Source organism: Caretta caretta, chromosome 3 (assembly GCF_965140235.1).
Source record: "Caretta caretta isolate rCarCar2 chromosome 3, rCarCar1.hap1, whole genome shotgun sequence".
Lineage (NCBI taxonomy): Eukaryota > Metazoa > Chordata > Testudines > Cheloniidae > Caretta > Caretta caretta.
The window spans coordinates 114329550-114346957 of NC_134208.1; the positions used below are offsets into that span (position 1 = coordinate 114329550).

Below are 17408 nucleotides of genomic sequence, written 5' to 3' on the forward strand. Positions count from 1 at the left end.
TTTCAGAGTAACAGCCGTGTTAGTCTGTATTCGCAAAAAGAAAAGGAGTACTTGTGGCACCTTAGAGACTAACCAATTTATTTGAGCATGAGCTTTCGTGAGCTACAGCTCACTTCATCGGATGCATACTGTGGAAACTGCAGAAGACATTATATACACAGAGACCATGAAACAATACCTCCTCCCACCCCACTCTCCTGCTGGTAATAGCTTATCTAAAGTGATCATCAAGTTGGGCCATTTCCAGCACAAATCCAGGTTTTCTCACCTTCCGCCCCCCCCCCCCCCCCCACAAACTCACTCTCCTGCTGGTAATAGCCCATCCAAAGTGACCACTCTCTTTAAAATGTGTATGATAATCAAGGTGGGCCAGTGTGGCTGATGTGATTAGGCCCTATGATGGTGTCCCCTGAATAGATATGTGGACACAGTTGGCAACGGGCTTTGTTGCAAGGATAGGTTCCTGGGTACACATAAGGTGGGGGTTGGTGCTGAAATATATATTTATATGATTGGCTATAAAGTAAATCTGTTTTTTGTTAGGGGTTTATTTTGGTATGATTTAGAGGTTACTTTTGTTGGAATTAGGGGATACTTCATGAGACCTGTAAACCATGACCTCTAGAATTACACCACCTCCCCAAAAAACCAAACCCAACAACTGGTTCTGTGTAGATACTGAAATTGTCTCTAATTACAATAGTTGTGAACGTCAGAGCATCTTATCACAGAAGTACCATATGGGAAGCTTCTGTTGGGTTGGCCTGTTAACACACAACTGATAACATGAACTTTGTCACAAAGCTCTCCTCAAGATAACTGTGTAAATAAAAAAATAAGCCTGGTAGCAAACCCATTAGTGGTACATCCTATACTGCCAAAAGAAAACCTGAGTTTACTTCCTGGTTTCTGCCTCTCTTCACAGAGGGCCTTCATTTGCTAACTGGAAACTCTCAGTTGGGAAACTATGGTCCTGATGCTGTTGCAAACATATAGCACCTGTGTAACTGTAGGATTGGGGCTTTATGGAGTTTTGCTGTGTGTAAATGTTATAAGAGCTGTCAGCATTGACAACTCTTTCTGTGTCAGTGAGATGTATCTACACTGGCCCAGAAACAAGTGAGGCAAGAATGACCCAGTCTCAATTGTACTTTACTGCCTAAAAGTTACTATCTGTTTGGAATGTTCCTTAATTGTCAGGACTCCTATGTGGATTGAAGATGCAGGGAACAAATGATTGAATAGGAACAAATATTTCTTAGCTTGATACATTTCTAAAGCATGCCTAAAGGTATTTTAGATAGAAGAAACAAAACCTTCATTGCTGAGCAGAATTACTCTTGACTAGATATGAACTGACTTGTCAAAATGTAGCTGCTGCTGCAGATTTTGAAATTGAAGGTCCCAAGAATCAGAAGAGCATGAGTTCTCCCTTCTATCCCCTGTCCATGTGGCTTCTTCACAAGACGTGATGTTTAAGGGATACAATGAGTGGTAGACTAATCTTTACTCTGAATAGTTTTGGATCTGCAGACCTGTGAGTGGCTTTCTCATCTGTGCAATATTATCACTTTTAGCTAGGTCTGGACTGGGCATTATGTAACTTTGACAGTTTGTGGACAGAATACTATCAATTGCTTGATGTTTTAAACTTTTTAAACATGATGTTAAAGATCCCTTGTGATGCAGGTTAAGAATGTATGTTTTTAATTTAGGAAAGGTGTTATAGGAAAGCATGACAGGAAGGGATTGAAAAACATTGACATCCTAAAATAACTTGAGTCTGATTTATTTTGTAGGTTTGAAATGTTCTGCTTTAGCTCTAGTATTTGAGTACGTCATTTGTTGCTCAGTGCCTGGCATTTCCCAAACAAGCACTTATGGATCATGGACTTTTCCTTCTTTTCATAATTTTCTTTGGACAGCAGCACAGGTTTTTTCCTTGTAATTTGGGTGAATCATTCCGCATCATTCTGTAGCGGTTCAAGAGATATTTCACAACGTTATCTTTTGTTAAATTCTTCTTTCAAAAATATGTTCAAACTGCACTGGAAGCTTAAAAAATGAGGGAAGATTAAAAGGGCCTGGAATAAACATCCTTCAGGTCCTTCAGAGTTCCTTGACAAAGCAAAAGCAGCTAGGAAAATCACAAGGCAAAGTAGTTAATAGTCTCTGCTGTGTAAAACTAGGATGTAAAAGAAATACAATACAGTTCTTAATGCTAAATCAAGAGTTAGATTAAGTTTAGGTCATTTGGTTTTCATTTAGTTTTTTTTATTCTTAGGCCTGGTCTACACTGGGGGGGAGGGGAAGATCGATCTAAGTTATACAACTTCAGCTACGTGAATAATGTAGCTAAAGTCGACGTACTTAGATCTACTTACCATGGTGTCTTCACTGCAGTAAGTTGACGGCTGACGCTCTCTCATCGACTCCTCCTGCACCTCTCGCTCTGATGGAGTACTGGAGTCAACAGGAGAGCGCTCAGCGGTCGATTTATCGCGTCTAGACTAGATGCAATAGATCGACCCCTGCTGGATTGATGGCTGCCCCTGGATCCAGCGGGTAATGTAGACAAGCCCTTAATATGGTCCTGATGAGAACAAGACATGAAGTGTGAGGGAGCTGGCTGAAAGCACAATGGGCTGGGTCCTACAATTTTATGGTTGGTCTGATTTACATTGGCGGTAAATGAGTTTAGTTATCTAAATGAATTTTCCCCTGGATGGTTGTTTCTAGTTTTTGAGGATGTGATTTTTGCCTTTTGATTATTTATATTGATTATTTCTTTTGATGTGGCCTACTCACCTGTCAGAAATGTGGCATATATAATTAGTGTGCATACTATTATGTTTCTTGCAGATGATATCTATGTTGTTGAATACTAAAAACATCTGACAAAAAATAGTTTTTCATTGGTGAGATGTTAAGATATTCTCCACTATGTAGACCACATACACAATATTAACATATGCTTGCAGGCACCATGTGCTGTTATACTTCAGAGGAAGAGAAAAGGATTGTTAATAATGACTAATTTAAACCAATAAAAGAAATAACTTTTGCAAGTATCTTGTGGTGCTAACCTGATATTTGTTCTGAACTTGTGAAAATTTGTGTAATTTTCTGTATCTTTCTGTGCATATTTTATTAATTGACTGCAGGATGATGTAATGATGTCTCAATGTCTTGGAATTAGGTATGTGATTTTACAACACTTGGTAAAATAATCATAATATGTTATGATTTAATAGTGAGAAAGCAGAAGTTTAATTCTAGCTATGTAAGTAGGAAAGAGGGGAGAATAAGTGGTGTTATCCAAAGAACCTTACTAATTCACCTTTGTGACTGGGACACGATTGTGAATTAATAAAATTTGCAAAGTAGGAAGTAAACAAATGTGTACATGCAAAAAGAAAAGCACAGCTAGTGCATGGTAATGTCATTTATTTGACAAGTGTAGCTTAGTTTTAATTACTTTCACTCATACTGTACTACTTAGACTAATAATAAATGTAATGAAGTTTTAGTAATATAAGATCTCCCTCGATGACTGTTCTAAAAACTTTGCTGTAAAGTATGCAGGGTCTACCATTTTTTGTCCTATAGCCATGTCAGTAGACCCGGTTGCAACATGGGAAATTTTAAGAAAGTCTTGTGTAGACATCCACTTGCTGTGACAGGCATTAAGAACTGTTTGAACATTTCTACACTACTACGTGTGTGTGGAGTTGTGTGTGAGGGGATGCATGCATGCTGTGTGTGCCAGTGTATTGAGAGGTGAGTCCACATGTTCTCATTTTGAAAATATAAACCAGATTTTTATTTGACCTGTATTTCTTCTTCAAGCTGAAACTTGACAATGATAGTCTATTTTTCAAATGTTTTTTTAAAAAATTATTCAGGTGACTAAGTTATAAGACTGCTCAAAAAGTAGGAGTTTTTTTTAAATACTTTGTAACTTATAGTAGCTTTTTGTGTATTTAATGGAATATTGCATATTGATTATGTATGTATCAATATGTAGAAAGACTGCTGGCTGGGAGAAGAGAGAAAAATCTAGCTATTAATATTAAAGCTATTCCACATATATATCTTTACATTTTTAACATATATACATCTGTATCATGACAGCTCCATGCTATGGATTACTTTAGTGCTGTAGGCCCCAGTGTTGCTCCTGTGATTTCAGTGCTACAGGATTGGGGCAAGAAAATTTTGTGGTGTATAGTTAATTGTGGTTTTTGTTGTTGTTGGGCAGGATAGAGGGGAGAAGGGAGGTTATAAAGTAAATTTGGAGTTTTTGAATAGTTCGGTTTATTTTCGTACCATTTTAAAGATTACTTCTGTTGGAATTAGAGGCTGCTTCATGAGACCTGTGAACTTTGACCTCAGATTTTAAAAAAAGCTGGAAGTTCTATGTTAATATTTAAATTGTGAGTAAACATCCTGTGATTACACTAGTTGTGAACTGCAAAGTGTCTTATAGAAGCATGAAACGGGAAAGATCTGCTGGGTCATCTGGTCAGTTGTCCTGCTAATACTATATTGTAATAAATTCATACACCAGCAAAGTTCTCCTCCAAGTAACTTTGTTTAAATAATTGGCAGCAATTCCAGTAGTGGCCTATCCTGTACTGTAAGGTAGGAAACCTGAGTTTACTTCCTGGTTTCTTTCTCTCTTCATGAAAGGGTTGGGAATTGTACTAAAGCACAACTGTTGGGGGAGTTTCTGGGTATACACTGTAATAAAAAAAACTATAGCATTGAGTGTCAGAGTCTGAGTCAATTTGTTTTAGGCTTACAGGGCTCAGGCTGTGAGGCTAAAAATAGCAATGTAGTTGAGGTTCAGTCTCAAGCTGCAGCCCACGCTCTGGGACCTTTCCCCCCCCCAAACAACTACACTGCCACTTTTAGCCCCACAAGCCTGAGTTAACTGACTAGGGCCAGTGGTGCCACAGGTCTTTTATTGCAGTGTAGATGTATCCTCAGCAAACTATGGCCCTCTAGGATTGAGGCTTACTAGGTTCTCTGACTAGCTGTAATAAATTATAATTGAGAGAAGGTGGGTCTCAGCCATGTTGGTCTCAGCATATTAGAGACAAGGTGGACCAGTAAAAGGTATTACCGCCTTGTGGCGCTACTAACCTGAGACCAACATGGCTACAACACTGCTTGCATAGATTATAGCTGTCAGAATTAACAACCCACTATTTGTGTCAGTGCAATATTTCTGTTGCAGTGCAGACACAATTGAGGCAAGGATGACTGAGACTCTATCATTTAGCACCAAAAATACTGAGGCCATGTCTACACGACCACTTATGTCAGCAAAATTTATGTTTCTCTGGGGTGTGAAAAACAAAAAATAACAACAACACTCCTGAGTGACATAAGTTTCGCTGGCATAAGTGGTAGTGTGCACAGCGCTGTGTCGCTGGAAGAGAGTCTCCTGCCTACATAGCTGCCGCTGCTCATTGAGGTGGTTTTATTATGTCGACAGGAGAGCTCTCTCCTGTCGGCATAGAGTGGCTACATAAAAAGAAAAGGAGTACTTGTGGCACCTTAGAGACTAACCAATTTATTTGAGCATGAGCTTTCGTGAGCTACAGCTCACTTCATCAGATGCATACCGTGGAAACTGCAGCAGACTTTATATATACACAGAGAATATGAAACAATACCTCCTCCCACCCCACTGTCCTGCTGGTAATAGCTTATCTAAAGTGATCATCAGGTGGGCCATTTCCAGCACAAATCCAGGTTTTCTCACCCTTCACCCCCCCACACAAATTCACTCTCCTGCTGGTGCTAGCCCATCCAAAGTGACAACTCTTTACATAATCAAGTCGGGCTATTTCCTGCATAAATCCAGGTTTTCTCACATCCCCCCCACCCCCATACACACCCAAACTCACTCTCCTGCTGGTAATAGCTCATCTAAACTGACCACTCTCCAAGTTTAAATCCAAGTTAAACCAGAACATCTGGGGGGGGGGGGGGGGGTAGGAAAAAACAAGAGGAAACAGGCTACCTTGCATAATGACTTAGCCACTCCCAGTCTCTATTTAAGCCTAAATTAATAGTATCCAATTTGCAAATGAATTCCAATTCAGCAGTTTCTCGCTGGAGTCTGGATTTGAAGTTTTTTTGTTTTAAGATAGCGACCTTCATGTCTGTGATTGCGTGACCAGAGAGATTGAAGTGTTCTCCGACTGGTTTATGAATGTTATAATTCTTGACATCTGATTTGTGTCCATTTATTCTTTTACGTAGAGACTGTCCAGTTTGACCAATGTACATGGCAGAGGGGCATTGCTGGCACATGATGGCATATATCACATTGGTGGATGTGCAGGTGAACGAGCCTCTGATAGTGTGGCTGATGTTATTAGGCCCTGTGATGGTGTCCCCTGAATAGATATGTGGGCACAATTGGCAACGGGCTTTGTTGCAAGGATAAGTTCCTGGGTTAGTGGTTCTGTTGTGTGGTATGTGATTGTTGGTGAGTATTTGCTTCAGGTTGCGGGGCTGTCTGTAGGCAAGGACTGGCCTGTCTCCCAAGACTTGTGAGAGTGTTGGGTCATCCTTTAGGATAGGTTGTAGATCCTTAATAATGCGTTGGAGGGGTTTTAGTTGGGGGCTGAAGGTGACCGCTAGTGGCGTTCTGTTATTTTCTTTGTTAGGCCTGTCCTGTAGTAGGTAACTTCTGGGAACTCTTCTGGCTCTATCAATCTGTTTCTTTACTTCTGCAGGTGGGTATTGTAGTTGTAAGAAAGCTTGACAGAGATCTTGTAGGTGTTTGTCTCTGTCTGAGGGGTTGGAGCAAATGCGGTTGTATCGCAGAGCTTGGCTGTAGATGATGGATCGTGTGGTGTGGTCAGGGTGAAAGCTGGAGGCATGCAGGTAGGAATAGCGGTCAGTAGGTTTCCGGTATAGGGTGGTGTTTATGTGGCCATTGTTTATTAGCACTGTAGTGTCCAGGAAGTGGATCTCTTGTGTGGACTGGACCAGGCTGAGGTTGGTGGTGGGATGGAAATTGTTGAAATCATGGTGGAATTCCTCAAGGGCTCCTTTTCCATGGGTCCAGATGATGAAGATATCATCAATATAGCGCAAGTAGAGTAGGGGCTTTAGGGGACGAGAGCTGAGGAAGCGTTGTTCTAAATCAGCCATAAAAATGTTGGCATACTGTGGGGCCATGCAGGTACCCATAGCAGTGCCGCTGATCTGAAGGTATACATTGTCCCCAAATGTGAAATAGTTATGGGTAAGGACAGTTTCCACGGTATGCATCTGATGAAGTGAGCTGTAGCTCACGAAAGCTCATGCTCAAATAAATTGGTTAGTCTCTAAGGTGCCACAAGTACTCCTTTTCTTTTTGCGAATACAGACTAACACGGCTGTTCCTCTGAAACCTGTCATCAGTGGCTACATAAGCGATCTTACAGTGGCGCAGCTGTGGCGCTGTAAGCTCGCTAATGTAGACATGGCCTAAAATCTGTTTGGAATGTACCTTACATAGTTGGTAATCCTCTGAAGGCCTCTGTTATGTGCATGCAAGATGGGTATATATGACAACAGGAATAAATGTTGTTCTTTGAGTGCTTGTTCATGTCGATTCCATTCCGCGCAATGTGCACAAGTGCTGGAGATTTTTCCCTCAGTGGTATCTGCAGGGCCGGTCGTAGTGCCCCCTGGAGCTCCACGCACGTGCTGGTATAAAGGGCATCACCAGCTCCATACCCTCTCAGTTCCTTCTTATTGCCCATCATGGTTGCTAGGAATGACCTTCTTGCTCTTGCAAGGCTTTCCTAACAGTGGTTTGGACTCTGATCTGTTGTAGTTAGCAGATTTAGTTATTCTGAGTGTATATAGAACAGATAGTTGTCCCAGTCTTGGAGAGATGTTGTCCCAGGTACTGGGCATGCCCCGGTCCCTGGGCTTCAAGAGTGCACCTCCTGCAGCAAGCCTATGCCTATGAGCAACCCGTGTTCCCCTTGCCTAAAGTGCCGTGGGGAAGCTCACGTTAAGGAGAAGTGTAAAATCTATGAGGGCTTCAGACCAAGGACTCAGAAAGACAGAGACATCCACCTGAAGGCTCTGAGCTGTCCTGCTCTGAATTGGCACTGAGTACTTCAGTCTCTGTGCTCTTTCCAGCACCATTCCCCATCACCAGTGCTGAGGAAGAAGCACAAGAAACAGTGCACTGGGAGAGGGCGCTCTCTGGTGCCGAAGAGTGAGAAGAGGGGAGCAACTGATGTCGGGCCCATGCCGGGCCATTCGTCCTCTCCAGATCCACAGTCGGTGTACCAAGCCCGATTTGGAACCCGCCTCTGACTCTGGGGAGCGATTGTGGTACCTCATGCTTGCGGCCCCCCCTCAACTCTGGAGGCCTTCCAGGCTGCAAAGGACTTGATGTCTCTCCCGATATCTCTCACCACCCAAGGTTCCATGCCAGCCAGGGCTACCAGAGACAGAAGGGCGCAGGGGGTAGAGAGCTCCTGTTTGGCATCAGTGGTTGCGGCACCTTCCTGGCCCTGTTGCAGCAGTCCCTGACCCAGCATCGGTCACCAATCCCCTGGCATCACCTGGAGGCAGTACCGGGCACAGCGCCTCCATGGTCTCTGTTGTCCCTACCCTCTGTTTGCGAGAAGCTGGGAATGGGCAACAACTAGGGGGTCTAGTGAGTATCAGGGGCGGGGAGCCCGGACTCCTGGGTTCTGTCCCTGGCCTGGGGGGAGCCAAGGGGTCTAGCAGGATCTGGGCGGTGCCAGATGGCCCCGTCCCCCTACCCCCACACTGATCCTGGCACCAGCACAGCCATGACCCTCTTCCACTTCGGGAACTGCTTCGTGCTGGCCTCTTCATCACCTACAAGTGCAGCAGCCTGTCGGAGTATAATGCTTTCTGGAGATGCCTCCAAGCTGGGGCTACCTACCTCTTTGTCCAGCTCTGCAAGATGCTGTTCTTGGCCACTTTCTTTCCCACCTGGGAGGGTGGAGCCGGGGCTTACGATTTTGTGGCGGAGTTCATGAAGGCCACGGTGGACCTGGCTGACCTGGTGGGGCTGCACCTGGTGATGTCGAGGAACGCGGGGAAGGGCAAGTACAAGATCATGGTGGCAGACATGGGATGGGCCACGGCAAAGCTCGTCGTGTCCAGGTGCATTCCTCTCTGGGTGGAGCCCTTGGCATTGAATTTGACTGGAAATATATCCAGATGAGTGTCGACTCCAACATCAGCCTGGTTCACTACATCGCCATGGCTGCCCTGGTGTGGATGTTCACCCGCTACAACCTGCCGAAGTGCTAGCACCTGCCCCTCACCCTGCTGTTGGGCCTCAGCATCTACAAGGCCTTCTTCATGGAATCCTTTGTTCACATCTTCCTGCTGGGCAGCTGGATGGCGCTGCTGGTCAAAGCTGTCATCACTGGCTTCCTGGTGCTCAGCTCCCTGGGTCTCTTCGTTACCTCGGTCCATGGAAATTAATCGCCCCCACCCTGCCAGGGATACTCTCAGCTCTGCTACCTAGAGACCTTGGGGATAGCTAAACACCTGGTTTTGCCACCCACTGCCGTGCTGGATCCGATCCATCTTGGAGCAACCAGGACAAGGGTCAGAATGAACCACAACTGTTGGGTTTAAAAAAAAAAAAAAGACACAACTGAACAAACACAGACCTGCAAAGGCAGCCCAAAACAAGTGAAACAGCGAAGGTCAGCATGGAGGAAAAACAAAGAGGAAAACAAAGTCTAGTCGGCGTGTTTTGAGAAAGCCGAAGAAGGCCATAGAAAGCCGGTTTGGACTGACACAAAGAGCACCAGGAACAGAGGTCGTGGAATGGAACACCCCCAAAGGAGCCCAGGGCTTAAAACCCTCCGGAGAGCTGGAGCAATTCGGAGAGCACAGCAGATCCTTGGACGGTCTGAGCCCAGGACAGCACTGCCGTCCACCTCTTGCCACCCCCCCCCCCCGCCCCTCTTCTGACGTTACACCCAGACTTGGCCAGTCTAGGAGACGTGTGTGAGTATGAAAGTGGGTTAGGGCTTGGGGCATTAACACTTGCTTTCTTCCCCCCGAGTGACGGAGTGTTCCCAGAGTGTTCTCTGCTGTTGTTTTATTATTTTATTAATAAAGCTTTAAAATTTAGACACTTGGTGTGCCTCATCATCTCCTCCCCAGAAAGATCCTGTGGCCCTATCCTGATTAACTGTGGGCCCAGGCAGATTGGTAATGAAAATCTGTCACAGGATCTGTCAAGGTTCCTTCCCCACTCTGAACTCTAGGGTACAGATGTGGAGACCTGCATGAAAAACCCCCTAAGCTTATTTTTACCAGCTTAGATTAAAACTTCCCCAAGGTACAAACTATTTTACCTTTTGCCCTTGGACTTTATTGCTGCCACCACCAAGCATCTAACAAATATATAACCGGGAAAGAGCCTGCTTGGAAACGTCTTTCCCCCCCAAAATCCTCCCAAACCCCTACACCCTGAGGAAGGCTTGATAAAAATCCTCACCAATTTGCATAGGTGAACACAGACCCAAACCCTTGGTTCTTAAAAGAAGACTTTTAATTGAAGAAAAATAAAAGAATCACCTCTGTAAAATCAGGATGGTAAATACCTTACAGGGTAATCAGATTCAAAACATAGAGAATCCCTCTAGGCAAAACCTTAAGTTACAAAAAGACACAAAAACGGGAATATACGTTCCATTCAGCACAGCTTATTTTATCAGCCATTTAAACAAAACAGAATCTAACGCATATCTAGCTAGATTACTTACTAAATTCTAAGACTCCATTCCTGTTCTGTTCCTGGCAAAAGCCTCACACAGACAGAGAGAACTTTTGTTTCTCCCCTCCCCCTCCAGCTTTGAAAGTATCTCATCTCCTCATTGGTCATTTTGGTCAGGTGCCAGCGAGGTTATCCTAGCTTCTTAACCCTTTACAGGTGAAAGGGTTTTTCCTCTGGCCAGGAGGGATTTAAAGGTTTTTACCCTACCCTTTATATTTATGACAGGATCACCTGATGATTACCTGTTCTGTTAATTCCCTTTGGGGAACCAGGCATTGGCCACTGTCGGAAGACGGGATAGATAGATACTGGGCTAGATGGACCTTTGGTCTGACACAGTATGGTGGTTCTTATGTTCTTATGGCTGCTGAGGTCTGAAATGCTTCCTGAAGGCCGGGAGAACATATAGGCCTAGAGAATGGAGCGTGGCGCTCAAGTCTTTGAGGCTGTGCAGCTTGGAGTCTGTCTGCTCAGAGAATAGAGCAGTGCCCACTTAGGACTAAATCAAGAATTGCCTCCCCTCTTGTGGGTTCCAGGACTAGCTGCTCCAAGAAGCAGTCATTTAAGGTGTCAAGAAACCATATCTCTGCATCACGTCCTGAGGTGACATGTACCGAGTCAATATGGGGATAGTTGAACTTCCCCATTATTATTGGGTTTAATAGCCTCTCTAATCTCCCTTAGCATTTCACAGTCACTGTCACCAGCCTGGTCAGGTGGTCGGTAATATATCCCTACTGCTATATTCTTATTATTAGAGCATGGAATTACTACCCATAGAAATTCTATGGTACAGTTTGGTTCATTTAAGATTTTTACTTCATTTGATTCTACGCTTTCTTTCATATATAGTGCCATGCCCCCATGAGCACGACATGTCTGTCCTTGCAATATATTTTATACCCTAGTATTACTGTGTCCCATTGGTTATCCTCATTCCACCACATTTCTGTGTTGCCTATTTATATCAATATCCTCATTTAATATGAGGGATTTTAGTTCACTCATTTTATTATTATACTAGCATTTGTATATAAGCACTTCAAAAACTTGTCACTTTTTAGCTGTCTGCCATTACATGATGTAATTGAATGGGACTTTTTTTCATTTGACTGTTTCTCATCAGATCCTACCTGTATGTTATCATCATCCATCCTCTCCTCCTTACTAGGACATAGAGAAGCTCCATTAATAGATCCTCCCCTCAGGGTTGTCTCTGTCTGAACCACGTGCTCCTCCGCACCAGTCAGCTTTTCCCCAGCCCTTAGTTTAAAAACTGCTCTACGACCTTTTTAATTTTAAGTGCCAGCAATTTGGTTCCATTTTGGTTAAGGTGGAGCCCATCCTTCCTGTATAGGCTCCCCCATTCCCAAAAGTTTCCCCAGTTCCTAATAAATCTAAACCCTTCCTCCCTACACCATCGTCTCATCCATGCATTGAGACCCTGCAGTTCTGCCTGTCTAACTGGCCCTGCGTGTGGAACTGGAAGCATTTCAGAGAATACTACCATGGAGGTCCTGCACTTCAGTCTCTTACCTAGCAGCCTAAATTTGGCCTCCAGGACCTCTCACCTATCCTTCTCTATGTCATTGGTACCTACATGTAGCATGACCACCAGCTCCTCCCCAGCACTACATATAAGTCTACCTAGATGTCTCGAGAGAGCCGCAAGCTTTGCACCAAGCAGGCAAATCACCGTGCGGGTCTCCCGGTCATTGCAAACCCAACGATCTATGTTTCTAAAAATTGAATCGCCCATTACTAATACTTGTCTGTTCCTAATAACTGGAGTTTCCTCCCCTAGAGAGGAATCCTCAGTGTGAGCGGATACCACAACATCATCTGGAAGGAGGGTCCCAACTATGGGATCATTTCCTTCTGCTCCAGTTGGTTGTTTTCTTTCCCTGAGACTTTCATCCTCTTCAACAGCACAGAGGCTGTCAGACCGGGGATGGGACCAAACCCACCTCAGCAATCTCAGACCCAGGGTCTCTGGTCCCAGGAAGAACTCTCCCTGCATATAAACATTAGGGAACTCAGGACAATATGCCTGGCCTGCCAGGTGTTTCTTCCCAGCTGTCAGGCAGTCTTGTGCAGGTCTTGATGGACAGCATGGCCTTGATGTTTTACGTCAACAAGCAAGGGGGAGCTTGCTCCTCAGCCCTGACTGTGGGCCTTCTGTGTGAACCACGACATCCATCTCAAGGTGGCACACCTCCTAGAAGAGCAGAATACGCTGGCAGATCACCTCAGCAGGTCCTTTTCCTCTTGCCACAAGAGGTTTCTTCACCCAGAGGCTGTCAGCGTTAACTTCCAGAAGTGGGGAACTCCCCAAGTGGACCCGTTCACCACCAGACAGAACAGAAAAGGCAAATGGTTCTGTTCAGTGCATGGGCTCAGCAAGGGCTCTGTGTCCGATGCCTTCCTGTTCTCGTGGGCGAGTGGACTGATGTACGCCTTCCTGCCAATCCCCCTTGGTTCACAAGGTCCTCTTAAACTTTCACCTTGTCCCTCTTGATCTTATCTTGATAGCTCTGGCGTGGCCACATAAGTATTGGTTTGAATCACTTCTGGACCTCTCACTGGCAACTCCATTGGAGCTGCAACCACGTTCAGACTTGATTTCACAAGACCAAGACCAGTTGCTTCACCCAAACCTTGCCTCTCTACACCTGACGGCATGGCTTCTGCATGACTGAACCCCGAAAAGCAGGTCCAGCAAGTTTTGCTAGGTAGCAGGAAGCCCTCCACCAGGGCTACCTACCTAAGTTTCACTTGTTGGGCCTCAGAATGGAATCTTTCTCCATCTTGGTCTTCTCTGCAGTCCATTTCGGATTACTTGCTCCATCTGAAGCACCAGGATCTGGCACTGTCATCGTTCAAGGTTCACTTGTTAGTCATCTCGGCCTTCCATCCTCCAGTCCAAGGCAGATCAGTCTTTTCCCACGAGATGTCGATCAGGTTCCTCAAGGGTTTAGAAAGACACTACTCACAAGTCCATGAACCGAATTTCCCCCATGGGACTTAACCCTGGTCCTGTCAAGGCTTGCTGCACTCCCCTTTGAGCTGTTGGCATCCTGTTCTCTACTGCTCCTCTCGTGGAAGGTCACTTTCCTAGTGGTGATTACGTCAGCCAGAAGGGTCTCCGAAATCAAAGCCCCTGACTTCAGAACCTCCTTATACGGTGTCCTTCAAGGACAAGGTCAGCTGTACCCCCAACCACCCTTCCTACCAAAGGTGGTGTTGCAGTTCAATAACAATCAGGACTCTTCTTTCCAAATCCTCACAGCACCAATGAGGAACATTGGCCACATACTTTAGAGTGGGGTGGCCAAACTTACTGACCTGCCGAGCCGCTTATGATAATCTTCAGACATTTGAGAGATGGGCATGCCAACTGTGGCTCAAGGCTTCAGTCCTGTGGGGTGTGCCAGCTGTGGCTCGGGGCTTCAGTCCCGCTCCTGCTGAAGCCCTAAGCCCCACCAGATGCCTCCTGCAGGGCATAAGCCCCAAGCCCCACCATCCTGCCACAGGGCAGAAGCCTTAAGCTCCCCCCACCCCAGACTGGTAGTGGAGAATGGGGTGGGAGTGTGGGGGAGACTTGGTGAGCTGCACTTTCACTATAAAAGAGCCGCATGTGGCTCGTGAGCCACACTTTGGCCACCCCTGCTTTAGATGTTAGACAGGCCCTGGCCTTCTATTTTGAAAGGATGAAGCCCTTCTGCAAGTCTGTGCAGCTTTTTGTAGCTGTGGTGGACAGAATGAAAGGACTACCGGTGTCGTCCTAAAGAATATCACCCTGGATCACTGCCTGCATCTGAGCTAGTTACAAGCAGGTGAAGGTTTCATTCCACAAAGGGCCCAGGCTTCATCAGCAGTGTTCTTTGTGCAGATACCAATCCAGGACATCTGCAGGGCCACGATGTGGTTGTTGATTCATATCTTCACATCCCACTATGCCATCACCTAACAGGCCTGTGACCATGCTGATTTCAGTAGAGCAGTGTTGCGATCAGCACATCCATGAACTCTGATCCCACCTCCAGGGATACTGCTTGTGAGTCACCTAGCATGGAATCGACAAGAGCAAGCACTCCCAGAAAAAAAATGGTTCCTAACCTTTCGTAACTGTTCTTCAAGATGTGTTGCTCATATCCATTCCATGACCTGCCCTCCTGCTCCGCTGTCGGAGTTTCCAGCAAGAGGGAACTGAGAAGGCACAGAACCGGCAATGCCCTTTATACCAACGCAGGAGCACTGGGGGCACCATGGCAGGCCCTATGGATCCCACTGAGGGAAAAATCTCTGGCATCTGTGCGTGGCACACGCATCCCTAGCATGGAATGGGCATGAGCAGCACATCTCAAAGAACAACAGTTACGAAAGATCAGTAACTGGTTTTTTTCATTGATAAATTTTTCGGGGGCAGACAAGCCAATTATGGATATGGGGAGGAACAAAAAAAAGTCACAGTGAAGGAACAAAATATGGACACCGTGTAGAATCAAGCACATGGGTTTATTACGCACAACGCTGGCGGAGTGTCACCTTGCTTATTAGGCTCAGAGACACTGCCAAACAATTGATTACAATGGATTATATGGATTTTCCATGGGTGGAGGGAAATGACAGGGTAGGCAGTCCCAAACCCCTGGATAGGTCTAGCAGCAAGACAAGATAGGCACGGTAGCCAATGGTCAAAAGGTTACATAATGTCTCCGCCCATGGTTTCAGGTTAACACATGACACTTAATTAGTACCCAAGTGTTTTCCTTTAAACAATATAGAGTGTGTTAGTATAAAATATATATGTTGAATTCTGATTTGGGATCCATAGGAATGAAGTAGCTCCCCTGATTGTCTGACAGGTACGCACCTAGGAATTTAAGCAAAAGGACAAATGAAAAGTATATAGCAATAAAGATAGTCTTTTAGTTGTTCGTTTGTGTTTCTAAGGCAGGCACTGGCAATGGCTTGGGGGAGAGGTGCACATCTGTGAGAGGGAGGATATCATATCTCATACTGACATGTTTGAACCTCTTCCATAAACTCAGGGCTGGTGTGTAGGAAGGCACCTCTTCTACAGAAGAAACAGGGCCCCTTTCATTCCTTTGGTCTGTTTGCAACTTTGAGATAAAGCCCCCAATTATAATTTCCACCTGGCTTCTTGCTGACGGAACTTATCTTAGCAAAAAGCAAGGTTGTCCTTTGTTTGTTCTCCTTTTTAGCTATTGTTCACTGTTTGCTAGGCCTCTATCTTCTTGACCAAACTCTGGATTTTTGGGCCTGTAAAAAGAGCTGACACAGTCTATATATCAGGTTGTAACATAAACAGCATATGGATTTTGACCCTTCAAACAGTTACTGAGCAGGAGAGTTAGTCCTATCTAGCTATGAACAGACTTAGAACTGGAGGCCCTGAGAATTGGGAATGGGAAGAGCATGATTTCTCTGCTGCCCATGTGGCTCTGCAAGCCATGAACACAGATGTGGCTTTTTTTTTTTTTTTGCAAGGGCTACAGGCAGATGTGGGTGTGTGTTGTGGCAGACTAAATTGCTCTGACTAGATCAAGAGCTGCAACCTTTTTGATGTTGCACACTTCAAAGCATTTTGAATGTCCAGGCACTATGACTGCAGTCCATAACTTTAGCAGTATATGGACTGGACAGGACAACTGATCACTTTCATTTTTTTAAACTACTTAAACATATTCAGTTAAAGTTCCCATTCAAGTGGGAGTTAAGAATATTTTAATTTAGGACTAGATACTATGAGTTGAAAGGATTGAAAGACCTTGAAATACCAAAATAACTAGAGTATAATTCACATTGTAAGCTTGAAATGCTTGGGTTTAGCGCTAGTATTTGAGCACATGTATTTTTCTTTTATGCCTTTGTCATGGGGTGGTGCCCTGAGGATCCTTTCCAGTCTCACTCAGTCACCCGGTCTTCTTCACCACCACTGCACTTTATTATATTCTTTCCACAGGCTACAGCTGGTAGTGTTGTTTACATATATTTAGAGTCCATAACCAGCTTCCCAACTTGTTTCTAGGGAAGGGAACAGTACGAGTAATAGCTAGTCACGTCTACCTCTGCCTTCATTCTGGCTCCCAGAACTTTCTTCCTGTCTGCTCATAAAATCCCAGCTGCTGGGGGTTGCTCCCCCTCAATTAGCCCCTCAGCTGTAGCTCTATTCAGTTAACTGGCACCTTAGGTCAAGTTACCTGTCTTCCAGTTAAGTCCCAATTAACAAATACTGGTGGGGAGCTGAGTGGCAAGGTGTTGAGTTAGCTGAAGACTCAGCATGTCCTGTTACACCCTTTCATTTGCCAATCTAACACTTTTTTGAAACATGAACTTTCCTTCTTCCCTTTTCATTATTTTTGGAATGGTGGAACAGTTTTTCCCCCAACTCATCATCTGAGTGAGTCATTCTACATCATTCTGTAAAGATTTTTGTATAAATACCTTTTGCATAAATATGTTCAAAATGCACCAGAATCCTAAAAAATGAGGAATAAGACTGGCTGGAAAACGTACCCTGTGGATCATTCAGCATTACTTGGCAAAGCAAAAGAAGTTAGGAAATCACAAGAGGAAGGGA

General features: G+C 44.8%; 1 protein-coding gene and 1 pseudogene across 5 annotated transcripts in view; both read left to right on the forward strand.

Moving 5' to 3' along the window:
* The window catches only part of GINM1 (glycosylated integral membrane protein 1), a 40472-nt gene that overhangs the window by 1878 nt on the left and 21186 nt on the right, over positions 1–17408 (forward strand). The gene's annotated exons all lie outside the window — the stretch shown is intronic.
* Positions 8483–10012, forward strand: LOC125634071 (BOS complex subunit TMEM147 pseudogene; annotated as a pseudogene).